The 13,240-nt window shown below is 41.0% G+C and overlaps 1 protein-coding gene across 1 annotated transcript in view; it reads left to right on the forward strand.

Moving 5' to 3' along the window:
* The window catches only part of SUSD2 (sushi domain containing 2), a 1,032,760-nt gene that overhangs the window by 520,109 nt on the left and 499,411 nt on the right, over window positions 1-13,240 (forward strand). The window lies entirely within an intron of this gene.

Here is a 13,240-nt window from a genome sequence, read left to right on the forward strand (position 1 = left end):
CCCTTACTCACTTTGCCACCGGATTCAAGCTAGCCTGGCTGATTAGGGTTGTTACCCCGAAACCGGTCTCAGGATGCTTGTTTCCGGTCTAGGGAAGACATGGCTTGGCAGTTTGGTCTGGACTATTCCCATGAGGAACAGGGTCAAGACTTATTTTCTTATGGCTGAGTCTGAACTGGGGTGGTGAAGTGAGCTAAAGGATGATGATGTATTAAACCCAGATCTGTGACTTGCAGGTGAGTGCCTCAAAAGTTTCAGTGCTCTGTCCATCATCTTGTGATTGCTTGACTAGCCTAGGGTTGGGCGTAGAATAAGTGTATCCATGCCATCTCTGACCCTCCATTGTTGACAACACAGTGAAAAGGTTTGACCACAATAGAAGATCGAAGGCCTTTTCAATGTCTAGAGACATCACAGATGGGGTCTCGGGTCCTCAGTCACCCGTTCTATTATATTGAAAAAAATGGTGGATGCTGATGTGTGTGTTACATCCTGGGAAGAACCCTCATTAATCTGGATGCACTAACTGTGTTAAATAAGGTAAAGCCTATTTGCAATGATCTTTCCCAATATGTTATATTCTGTGGTCAGTAACAATAGAGGAATGAACATCTAAAGGGTCTCGACTAGGTTTGGGGAGAACTACAATAAAAGGCTCTCTTCTGGACTCAAGGAAAGAACCTGCTTGCAATGCCTCAGTGTACATTTGGGTGGCAGTTTGGACCAGTATATGATGTAGGACTTAGGTAAGGCAGATCATCCACCCATGTGCCTTCCCTCTTGATAAATGATTTATTGCTGCCCTCACTTCCTGCATTTCTAGGTGTGTCTCCAAAGCCCTAGTCCGTGCAGCATTTAGTGTCAGTAACTGCACCCTAGTTAAAAATTAGGAGATATGAGCACCCTGTGTAGCATCTGTGCAGTTGAGTAGCAAGGTTTATAGTGTTCTGAAAATACAGTGTTAATGACTTTCTGCGTAGTGACTATTTGAGCTATGTGGAGTTGGATGGCTCCTATGAGTTTCAGTGGAGTCTTCAAATGCAATAGCCATGCCAAAAGGTGGCCCAAGCAGTCTCCTTCCCCATGCTAATGCATGAGGTATTCTTCATAATGCAGGCATCGTAAGCGTTCTTTCAAGGATTGGTGTTTTTCGTCAATTCATTCAACCATGGTCTGTCTCGCAGGTTTTCCACTACTGTCTTTTCTAGATCCCTATGTTTTTCTCTATATCCAATATTTATATCACAAGTGTTGTCTTGACCCCATAGGAGGTCTTGATGCATATCCCCTGTATGACTACTTTGGAGGTGTCCCATTTATTGTTAATCTGAGAGCCTGTGCCATCATTCTCTCCTAAATAGTTGTCAATTGCCTCCTTGATCGTGTCTCTAAATGGGGGGACCAATAGTGTGTCTGGCTGTAATCGCCATTTGATCATTACAGTTGGTGTCCTTCCTAACAGTAGTGTCACCAGGAGGGGGTTGTGATCTGAGTCAGCGCGACATAGATATTCAGAATTATACATGCATGGTTTTAAAGCAGTGAAGCACAGCATCCTAGCCAGGTGTGTATAAAGGTCAAGTGCACTTGAATAGTAGGAGTATTCACAGGTCCTTTGGTGAGTTTCACAGCATAGATCTAACAATCCCCATCTCACGTTCCACCTTTCGAACTCACGGGCCAGATGTGTGGTTGATGCGGACGGGAGAAGTGGAACAGAGCAATCTATGGAGCAATCTAAGACAAGATTACAGTCACATCCCCATATTCCATTCACACAAATGGTTCTGGCAAGATAAGGGTATAAGGTATCCAGAAATTGCAGCTGGACGGTGTTAGGCACATACACACTAGCTATTGAGATGTCTGTCCATACAGCATTTCCTCCAGTACTGCATATCGGCCCTCTGCACCTATCCCAGTCTGGCGTGTTGGGGAGTGGTACCCCCGGTGTCACTCATATTAGTGTACCTCTCTCAAACACAGAGTACGTAGTCTCATAGATTCATCGTCTCCAGCCCTTCTACAATTTGTGATGTGATGCGTCTACTATAAAAGGGTTATTTGATATGTCAGTGCTTTAGGAAAGCGTGCACCTTGTGGTGTTTTGCTGGTTAAGCTACACCCTCTCACATTCTATGTGATTAAGTTATTTTTACATGCCATTGTTGTGCATAAACGTGGGGAGTTTAATGTTTTGCTGATGCCCTCTGTTAATGGGGATAAGGGGAGGGGGAATGACTTTCTTGGTAGACACTTTAGCTCCGAAATTAGGTCAAATAGTCGAAGTGGGTGTGTTTCTATACCACGGTCCATGCCCAACATGCTAATACCAACTGACAGTAAAACAAACTAAACATAAACAACGTTAATAGCAGCTCATCCATAACTTGCGTACTCTTGCCCATTGGCATCTCATGGGGGGGTGTCTTGTGAACAAGCACTGTTAAGCTAGCAACCACCATCACAGTGTCAGTGCCGGCACTCCAGTGCCTTAGTAAAGAATAGAGTGGGTCCAGCAGGACCATCAGTGCAGTCCACATAAGCACGCAACAGGGTCAGATTAAATCATCTGCTCTCCGATGGGTGACCAGGGGGCAGCTCGTCATCGAGTCCTGGCTATCCGAGAGCATTGTCTCTGTGACTCCTTCGGAGAGCGTTGTCTTGTTTGTTGTGAGTTCCAGCTTTTCAGTGAGCAGTAAACTAAAAAGTATATTCCACACTCTCAGTGCTTGTTTGGCTGCCTGAAAGCTCTGACTTCACCTCTGCACTGTGGTTGTGTGGTCCAGGAAAATGGGTATTTGCTGACAATTCAAATCCCATAGGTAGGCTGTGGGGTTTTAGGTTTAAACCTATAATAACTGATAAAACCCCACTGAAAGAAAAAAAGCCCTCACCGGTGAAAACATATAAACACTGAAAAAACACCTGCACAGCCACAAACTAAATGCCATTCCAAGAAAGGAAAAAGAAAGTGAAAGAGTAATTTTGTTCTTACTGAAGGGGTCAATAAGATGTAACTTTGCTGTAGAAGTTAGCAGTAAGAATGACTGGCTAACATTATCCTGCTTGAGTTTTGTTCTTTAGGGATGCCACTAAAATATTGTTTCTTCTTCCTTTTACTTTTTTCAGTTTTATGGCATTTGGTCTAAAGATGCAGGGTTTAGTTTCATGTTTTAGGTCGAGTTTAATTATTTTATAAACTGTAGAGAATCAGGACATATCAAACTCATATTTGAAATTTTGGCTGCATTTGATTCTTTCACTGATAGGTAAAATGACTGGTTTCATAAAAATCTTTCCTAATATGTGTCATCACATTTACCACAGAGAATGGGTAAAAACCCCTAATACATCAGACCATAGTTTCTAGTGGGTCAGTATTGATATTAGGTGAATTGCCAACACCTCAGGCATTAAACATTAAATGCAAGGTATAGTGACAAGTATATATATCACCAAGCGTCTGGGATAGTGGTCAAAACATGACACCAGACTTTTGGAAAACATGGAACGCAGTGTCACTTGTTCTGCTCTGCAAAAAAGGTTCTTTCCAAGTTCAACAAAGATTGGAGTGATATTGTTTGTATTTGCAGTGATTCAGCTACGTATATAAAAAATTTGTGTGATGACCTGTCAAAATTGATACCCGAGCTGAAGTGAAGAGATCCTTGCCACTTGTTAGATGGTATGCTGAAAGCATCTTTACAATCTTCAGAGTTAATGAGGGATGCTATTGACTTCTTAGTCCATTCTGGTGCACTGTTTTCTTATGCCCAGGAACTAAAACGCAAATATTTATCATTTTGCGCTTTATGTGGCATCAAGGAAAGAGTCATCCCAACTGACGGTTCTCAGCCCAAGGGGCTATGAATGCTGGGAGGGCCTTTTCACAAAAGTTTACATGGGAAGGAAAGCGCAAGTGCAGATGACCAAAGACTCACTGAAGAAGTATTGTATGGTGTACTACAATAAGATTAATTTGCAAAAATCTTTGTACCTCATATACACTATACGTACACTGTCTATATACCATGTTCTTTCAGTGCAGAAAGCAAGCTTTGATAAAAGCAAAACGTTCCATAAACACCGGAAAAACACTTTTTCTGTTGTTTTTAGTAGCGTGAAAATGTGTAACCACTGATAACAACTGTTTTTTAAAATATTGAAAACACTGAAAAAACCCAACCAGAATTTACCAAAAATAGAAACTGAAAACAGGACAGCCTACCCATAGGCTATGAGCTCATGCCTTTTTCAGAATATTATCTCAATCTCTATAGTTCAGCAACTGTAACACCATTGGCCTCGAGGAGCACCCTGCAGGGGGGGCTGGCAGGCATTGGATGTGCTCTGTCTGTGGTGACAAACTTGGACTGAGAGTTTGTAAATATCATTTGAAGTAGCCAGTCCTCAATGAACAGTTCAGCTAAGTGGCCCTCCGTTTGTTTCAGTAGGCCTACCACCCTAATGTTATTGCAGTGGCATCGCCTTCCAAGTCGCCTGCCCTTTCCTGCAGAGTCTGTATGTCTTCTCGTAGTTATTGACCCGGAGCTGTAGCGTGATCAGCGTAGGTCTCGGAGTGGCTAGGATGAATTCTGTTTCCTCCACCATATCTGTAAATGTTCTATGATCTGTTGCAGAAGTTCTACGTCTATGGCCATTGCATCAATTTCTGCTCCAGGGAGGTTCAGAAATTGCATATAGCCTGCAGAATTGTATTGAAGCAGTCCGCAGTCACATGCTTGCACTCCGGCCGCTATGCAATTGTTGCAGTCCCTGTGTTTTCATAGTCTCCCAGAGGTCCTTTCCTTGCACCCTCATTGCAATCAGTCCTAGATATCATTTTGCCCTTGATGACCTCCATGGATAATGAGTGTGCTGCGCAGACTAAAGGTACAGCTACCTCCATGCAGTTATCTCACCTTTTTAGAGCCACTATCATGTGCCGCTGGGGCCCTCCTTCGGTAGCCATGGACCAATCTCACCAAGAGGCCCACAGGTCAAGTCCAGGCAACACTGTGTCCAGCTATCCCTTCTCGTGATCAATGCACTGCAATTATGTTAGTCCCCTGGTGCAGAAACAATGGTAGGCGGGAAGGGCACAGCCCCACATTAGTTCTCTTTTCTGGTTTGCAAGCGGGAGTTCTTCGTCCCCGTGGCATGGGTTAGGGGGGTTAGGTGTACCAATATCTCGGAGGTGAAGGTGGCACACGCAGGGCAGTCACTCACATGCCTCTCTGACTTTCCAGGTGGGGCAGCTTCTACCCACCCCGCAGGGCTGAAACAGAAAAGCCAGGTCCCAAAGCGTTTTATCAAGTGCAGACCGGGAGGGTGCCCCCCTTCCACAGCTTAGGAACCAAATGTCTCCTTTCTGCTCAGCTACCTCAGTGCCGAATGACCACACATGTAGTGTTCCGAGTCTGCATGGCCCAGTGTGCTTTCTGCAGTCTACGCCACCCGCACTCTGGAGAATTTGCGGAAAAAGAAGGATGTTTCATATGCTTTGATACGCTTTTGCTATTAGACGATCTAAAAGCTTTGCGTCATCCCCCTCTCTCCCTCATTATCTCACTTCCATAGGTTAAAGTAGGGATCAATTTTGCACCTATGATCTTTTGTAGATGCCGAAATGTGGGATCCTTCAGTTATCCTGACAGCGTTATGAAAGTTGTTAAGGCACCTACTTTGGCGTTTATTTGGAGCTTATTCTGAGTGAAGGAACTCCTGGTGTCTACGATAACCCCGAAGTATTTGTACGCATTTTCATTTGAGATGGTATTAACATTATGCTCCAGATGTTTTATCTTCTTTCCAACCCTAGACACCTTTATTTTATAGAGGTGGGTCCTAAGCACCTTTATTTTATATAGGTTGATGACTTTGTTAGGAGAAAGTGCGTAGTTCATCCAGAAGTCTTTGATTACCGATTGCTTAATATTAAGAGATCATCTGCATAGAGTAGATTTGAAATCAGTTTACATGCTAGCTTTGTTGGATGAACATTCACAGGTCCAGATTTTTTAAAATTATGAGATGAACAAGTTAAAAAGGAGAGATGCAAAGACACGCCCTGTGCTTTAAGACGGAGAATGTGCAAACATTTCTACGCAGCTTATTTTTGAACTTAGCACGCAGTCATGTTTTTGAGTACATGGATTGTATTGCTCAGAGTTATTTGGAGGAGGGACACCCCATTTGGACAGTTTCTGCCAAAAGATGTCTGTTGGCACACTATCGAAGGCAGCCTTAAAATCTACAAACCATGAATATACTGATCTAGTCACAAAGTTGTTTTCCACACAAATGCATAAAGCTTTATGTTTGCAAGGGTATGATCCAGTGCTACACCTAATCAGGGATCAATACTCAATACCTTTACAAACAAATGGCCTTTACACATTCAACTATCTCATGAAATCCCTATTGCACTGGGGGTCAAGTTTTGATGACGTGATCAGTTGTTTTCTTTTACAGGTTCATATTTAACATTTCTAAATACATAACTGAGCCTGTATATCAACTCTCTTTCCTCTGGTCTATGGATCATTAGTTGAGAAGTTGATGGTAATAATAGTACAATCTAACTATATAATTAGCTAAATATAAATAATCACAGACTCTCTGTAAGATTAATAATAACGTTTATCGCAAATAATGTGTAACTAATGATCATTGCATACAGGTCACGAAGCAAACAAAGAAATCTCACAAAGAGGGAGAAACAATATCTGCAAAATGCAAACTGTGTCACACTCAACAAAATGAACGATATGCATATGAAGGAGTGGATAGATGAAGAGACTTAAGTTTCAGAGACAAAAAAAATTAGCAAATGATTATGCAGAGTACGAATCATAAAGATATACGGACCCAGAGGATCAGAGCTATACCACCACCCTGGCCAAGGAGGACGTGAGGGTCCCCTGAAATATACTCAGGGAACAAAGATTTCAGGATACAGGAAATGGGACAAGGACAGGATCAGCTAGGCCTTTCTGCAAACCGACGGACAGCGACAAATCACCCCTTTATCTCTTCTCTCTCTGCTCCTCTCCTTATGCACAAACGACCTCCAACCACACTGCTAAAGGCACCCCAGTTATACCCTAAACCCTACATGTCCATCCAACAATAGTTAAAACAAATTTAAAAACTCAGCTTCTCGTTAGATGGTTTAGGGTGTGTTCAATCACACCACCATGATCCCATTCATAATTCTACAGTCTTCTTTGTTCTCATTACGTGATCCTCGAATTGTGAATACACGTTAATTTATTCATAATACATGTAACAATTTCATCGTTCACATGAGTCCTTGTCGCTGTGTCCGTGGAAGAGGTGTATACACTGACTTTGGGTCCCACGGCCTGTCTTGTCTCTTGGCAGACAAACAATGTTTTTCGTAGCTGAATCAATCTTGGCTTTTCGCACTCTTCTGCAGCGTTCAGCTTTTCTGTCTATTGATTGGGTTAATCATGCTTTTCTCCAGCCCCAATTTAGCATGTCAATTTTAAGAAAATGAAGGCCCATTCAGCTCAATATGACGAATAAAACATAAGCATTTATAATTTTCATGGAAAGGCACTTTTCACTGTTTATCACCCACCTTTGCACTATCCCATATTAATATTTTTCTTAGGAAAGCTTTAAGCAAAAGTGGCATTATTTAATATTATTTTAAAAGTAAGATGCAAGATGCGAAATGCGGCCTAATCATGCATTATCTTTTTGTTTCTTTCATAGCACAATGTAAAATACGGCCTTGTTCTTTCATGCGTTAGTTCACATTAGTGCATGCAAGCACAAAGTGGTTTCCTGTGTATTTTATGTGATTTGCATGTTAATTTCCACTGCACACTGTTAGTAAGTATTACGGGGGTGTCAATTCAAGCAGTTTTTCTTTTTGCAAAAGCCTGCTCCATCAATCCACCTCTGATGGCTTTGTTGAGCCATCAAAAATACCCATCATACCATTTGCCATCCTAAAGTTCAGTATTCTTTTCTCTTTTCATCATTCTTTCGTCTAAATCTTTCATCATTTCATAGTGTCAAGGCGACGCTTTCCTCAGGATCTGTCGTGAAGTTATAAAGACCCACCTCTCGATACCTCCAATTCCGAATGTAATTACTACACAGAATCTTGGAGTGATCAAGCGGGGGGGAAAAGGGAATTAGGAAGGGGACAGCAGGGAAGGAGATCTGGAAAGGAAAGGTTAGTAGCAAAGCATTCAGTAAATCAAAGTTGACCATAAAACCTAGAGCCAACACTGAATTCTACTATAGAACCCTGTTGCTTAATCACAGACTCTGAAGATACATTAAGCTTCAATGAAATAAATACTAAATCTTTTATAACATATTGTTATTCTCTTGTGAATAGCGACCAAAACATCCTAATCACAATTCTGTTATTCTCTTGTGAATTGCGACCGATTCACCTTTAGCAAAAGTAAACTCACTCCTTAGTAAATAACCTCTTTACCAAAGTTTAGAGAAACAATCCAAAGCACAAATCACACTGCTATCTTTGTCTTCAATTATAACAAAGCTTCTCTTGACCTTTTCTCCCAAAAGACATTTCAAAGAAAGAGTTGCGCAAAAACAAACTGTTTAAGAAATGAATGCATGTGCTTTCACAAACTTTGCACCTTTAAGTTAAACATCTCTCGCCAGCAACAAGATGTAAACGCAGTTTTCAAAGTGCAAAATATACCAGTGATTTCACGCTTCAGTGTTCATAATTATTCCTCATAACATGAACTAATAGTTTTTATCAAACATAAATCAAGAAAGACTTTAGCTTTTATCAAACATTAATCAAGAAAGACTTTAGCGCCAAGAAACTAGGATTGCTAAGGCCTACCTGTAGAGTACGACCTACTCTACTACCTTGAAGGACAAGGCGTCCCCAAAATGGCTCTTCCAACCGATAACCTGGAACTCAAAGCAAACAGGATAAAGACACGCCCCTTGGAAAACGATCCTCAAGGCCTCCGATGGAATCCTACTTCGAAAACTGCTGGAACTCTGCAGAAGGGAGAGGGAGCAAGAAGAGAACACAGCCACTCCCCAGACGATTCCAGAATAGTGAGCACAGGAGACAGGGCGCGGTCGCGTAAGCCAACGTGCTTACGGCGCTCACGTATGCGACCGGGCTACCAAACCTCACGCATTACGCGTGAGCATGCCAAACCTCACGCATTACGCGTGAGCATGCGGAACCTCACGCATTAGGCGGAAACACAGCCAAAGGACAGGGAAACCTGCACAAACCTACAAACAGGGATGCAACCTAACAGCACAAGCAGGTTTAAAGCACATCAGCCACCAACGCCCTCCCAAAGAGGACTGATGCATTTTGCCACAAGGGCAACTCCGAATGCAGAGTGGGGCGGGCCCTAGACCACAAGCCACCCTAGCCCTGACACATAGTAATTTCTTTTCATATCTTCTAGTTCTATCTCATCTGTCTTTCTCTTTCTTGCTCTTTGTTTGCTATTTGATTCTGTCAGCTGTTTTTTCCCATGTCTACACTTGCAACATTTATATATTGTTATCATTACTAAGGCTACTATAGCTACTGAAATGATTGGCATTATTATATTTCCTAATAAGCTACTTCCAAATGTATAAAACCATTTATCTACAGAAGAGAGACTCTTACCAACTCTCTCCAAGACACTGTCAACCTCCAGTTGGGTCAAATCTTCATGTAATTTCGTAATGTTCTTAATATATACCGCAATTTCAACATGCCACAGACTCCACCCTCTTTTGCCAATATGATATCAAGGGCAAGTCGATTTTATAAAACCATTGATCTGATCGCAACCGTTTCAGTGTCGATCATCAAGAACCCACCAGCCGTATCTGTTGATAAAAGATCAACCACTCTGGACAATTTTTGAATTTTATATCAATTCAGAATAACTCCAACTGATGGTATCAGTACACCAAATATGTCACCTATTATTTCTGAGAAAATCGCTCTCTTATTACGTGTTAGCCCGTGTTTTACTTTATTGATTCTGTTATTATTTCTATCCACATGATAGATTTTTGGAAAAACAATTCCAAAATAACACAAATAACTACCATACGAATTTGCAGGCAACCTGTAGTAGGCTTTCTTACCACACACATAATAGACGCCTGGGAAAACAGGAGCAGTTCCACCCTTTAATCCCCATCCTCCAGTAATTCGGAAAGTATGCTCACAGTCATTAGTACCAATGAAATAATTATTATAGTTAGTTTTTAGCCTAAGCAAGCAGATTTTCCTTTTTTTAATACCAATCCAGGGACATTGCAGCTTATGTCTCGCCTTTCTCATAATTTCCCTCTCTAAAAGCCCACAGTGGTACATGTGACTACTGCTCAGCAGCTTTCCTGGGGAAACTTTCTCTTCCATTTTCTACCATATCTATGAACAGCTTTTCTTCAACCTGCAAAGTACATGTTAGATTATGTTCATAAGCATATTCTATATCTAGTGCCTTGGTAATATGGAAGAAGTCTCCCATAGAATGTGCATTTTTACTACCTAAAACCTTGTTCAGCTCTTTTATAACAGGTTTTTCTGAAAATACTAAATCTATATTGGAATAATGATACTCAAGCTTCCCCATTACATAAAAAAGGCTTGTTAAAACTCTACACGACACACCATATGTTAACGGTAGGTGATGGTAGGTCACCCCCTCTGAGACAGACAAAGGTAATTCCAAGCACACGTAACAATCACTCACATTCATTGTGTTGACATACTCATACAACAGTTTAGTAAAAACATTTAACGAGAAATCACTAATTGATTTATCATGATGATAACTTCCATCTATTTGTTCTATATTAGTATTAGGGGTTTCTTTAGTAACCTCACTCACTTTTTCATTTAGTACATCATTAGCATTGTTTTCAATATTAGCTATCATTAGAATAGGTACATGTACAGTTAAAAAAAACCTGCATAAATGTTAGTAAAATGATACTACATAAGCGAGCTTTAATACAGCTAGGTTTTAGGCTAGATTTTGGATGTCCAGTCACTGTTGCTTCAGCCATTTTGTATTCTACCAAACAATATAAAAATCTAAATCTATAAAACTCTATAAACTTAACTCAAATTTTTCTGGAAAATATTGTAATTCTACGCTTCAAGGCTTTTCTTCTTGACCCTTTTTTTAAATTTCTTTCTTTACGTCTTCTGAATCTGTCAATTCATTTTGACTGACAATGTTGCACTCTAGGTTTTCACAGTCCTTTTAAGGTGGTTTCAATTTGCTTTCATCAATTTGCTCAATGTCAGTACTGTCTTTGTATTCACTTGGATCTTCGCTTTCAATTTCTTCCAATATTACATAGGTCCATTCTGGTGCTGTGTATTTCTTGCTTGGAATTCTTACTCTCTTTGTTTTTCGTACTGAATCTTCTCCTGACTCTTCCTGTTCTGTTTGTCTTGAGACCTCACTAACTTGTTCTGGTCTTCTCTTTGACCTTCTCCTTACAAGAGTGTATTTCAGACTTTTCACTCCACCTGGCCAATTATCACCCTTTCGTGCTCTCTTAGTTTGATCTACTTCTTCGACTCTTTCCCTGGCTCACAGGCTCTTTTACTTGGCCCTTATTTTATTTGTTCTTCTTCTTGACTTTCAGTAACTTCCCTTTCTTCTGTTTCAACAGCAGTCTCATGAGACCCAGTAGCTGGTGCCCACTCTAATTGACTAGTGTTTGGCTGTTCATCATCTGTTTGTTCTTCAGAATCTGTCACTTTAGATTCTTCAACTTCGCACACTTCAGACTCTGGTTTTTGTTTTTGTTTTACCAGTTGCTGCTCTTCATGTCTTTCAAGCAGACTTGGGAATCGTCTGTTATGACTCGCATGAATCCAGTTTGGCAAGCCACCACACTTTACTGCTGTTGTTATCACCAGAATTACTTGATAAGGTTCATTCCACCTGGGTTCTAAACACAATTTCCTCACGTATTTCTTCACAAGAACCCACTCTTCAGGAATCAAATCATGAGCTTAATTTGGCTCTGTTGTATTTGCATTTTCTCAAACCTGGTGAGACACAGAACGTACCATATCAGCCAATCCTTGCAATAATCAAGCACTAGATCATCAGATATATTCATCAGTTTGGTTGCTGGTACAATCACTTGTCTCATTGCTCTTCCCATCAAATCTTTGTGAGGACTCAATCTAGTCTTTTTATCAGGACTGCTTCTGAGACTCATCAATACAAGGGGTAAAGTGTAAAGCCATCTCAGTGTTGTGGATGCACACACTTTTCCTAACCTAGGTTTTATTGTGGCATTTATCTGCTCAACCACTCCAGATGCTTCAGGTCGATAGGCACAATGCACTTTCTGCAATATTTGTAATGCTGGCAATTCATCTGAATTATCTCATTATTAAAATGTGTTCCCCTATCTGTCTCTAAAGTGACTGGAAATGCAAATCTTGGGATTAACTCTCATAAAAGTAGTTTTGTGACAGTAAGACTAACGTTCCATCTCGTTGGATAGGCCTCCACCCAGCGAGAGAACAAGCAAACAACAACCAAGACATCTTTTAGTCCATTATACAGGGGAAGCTCAATAAAATCAAATTGGAGTCGGGTGACTGGTCCTGCTGCCTTTCCAATTCGTCCCCAACTAACAACTGTTTTTCTGCCTGGATTTTGTAGCTAACAGGTGACGCACCTCCGGCACAGACTCTCTGCAATGACCCTGAATTATGGGTTATACCATGACTGCTTGAAGAGCCTAATCATTATATCTTTTTCAACATGTTCAATTCTATGGTATAACCTAGCCATTTGTGAAAGTAAACAATCTGGCATGATTGGTCTTTCATCTATATAAACCCACACTTCGTCCTCTGCTCTCTTTCTGCAGCCTGCATTTATCCAAATGTCCTTTTCCTCGTCACTTGCCTCTTTCTGCAACTGTCTAATTTCATCCCAAGTTTCAATTGAAGAAGAGAACATTAGATGACAATTGGTATTTCTTTTTCCATCCTTCTGTTTAGGGCTATTAAATTTCGTGCACAGAAACACGCTACCTGTTCTGCGTATCTGTATCCTTTCGTCACATAATTATCTCCTGAATTAAGTGACCACTGCAATCCTTTTGGGTAATAGGAAGGCATCCAATAAATCTTTCACAGTTCTGCGGTTTCTGATTGGGGAACCTGAAGAAGTCAGAAATCCCCTTTGCATCCACAACAGCC

The sequence above is a fragment of the Lissotriton vulgaris genome, chromosome 11 (genome assembly GCF_964263255.1).
Source record: "Lissotriton vulgaris chromosome 11, aLisVul1.2, whole genome shotgun sequence".
NCBI classification, from domain to species: domain Eukaryota; kingdom Metazoa; phylum Chordata; class Amphibia; order Caudata; family Salamandridae; genus Lissotriton; species Lissotriton vulgaris.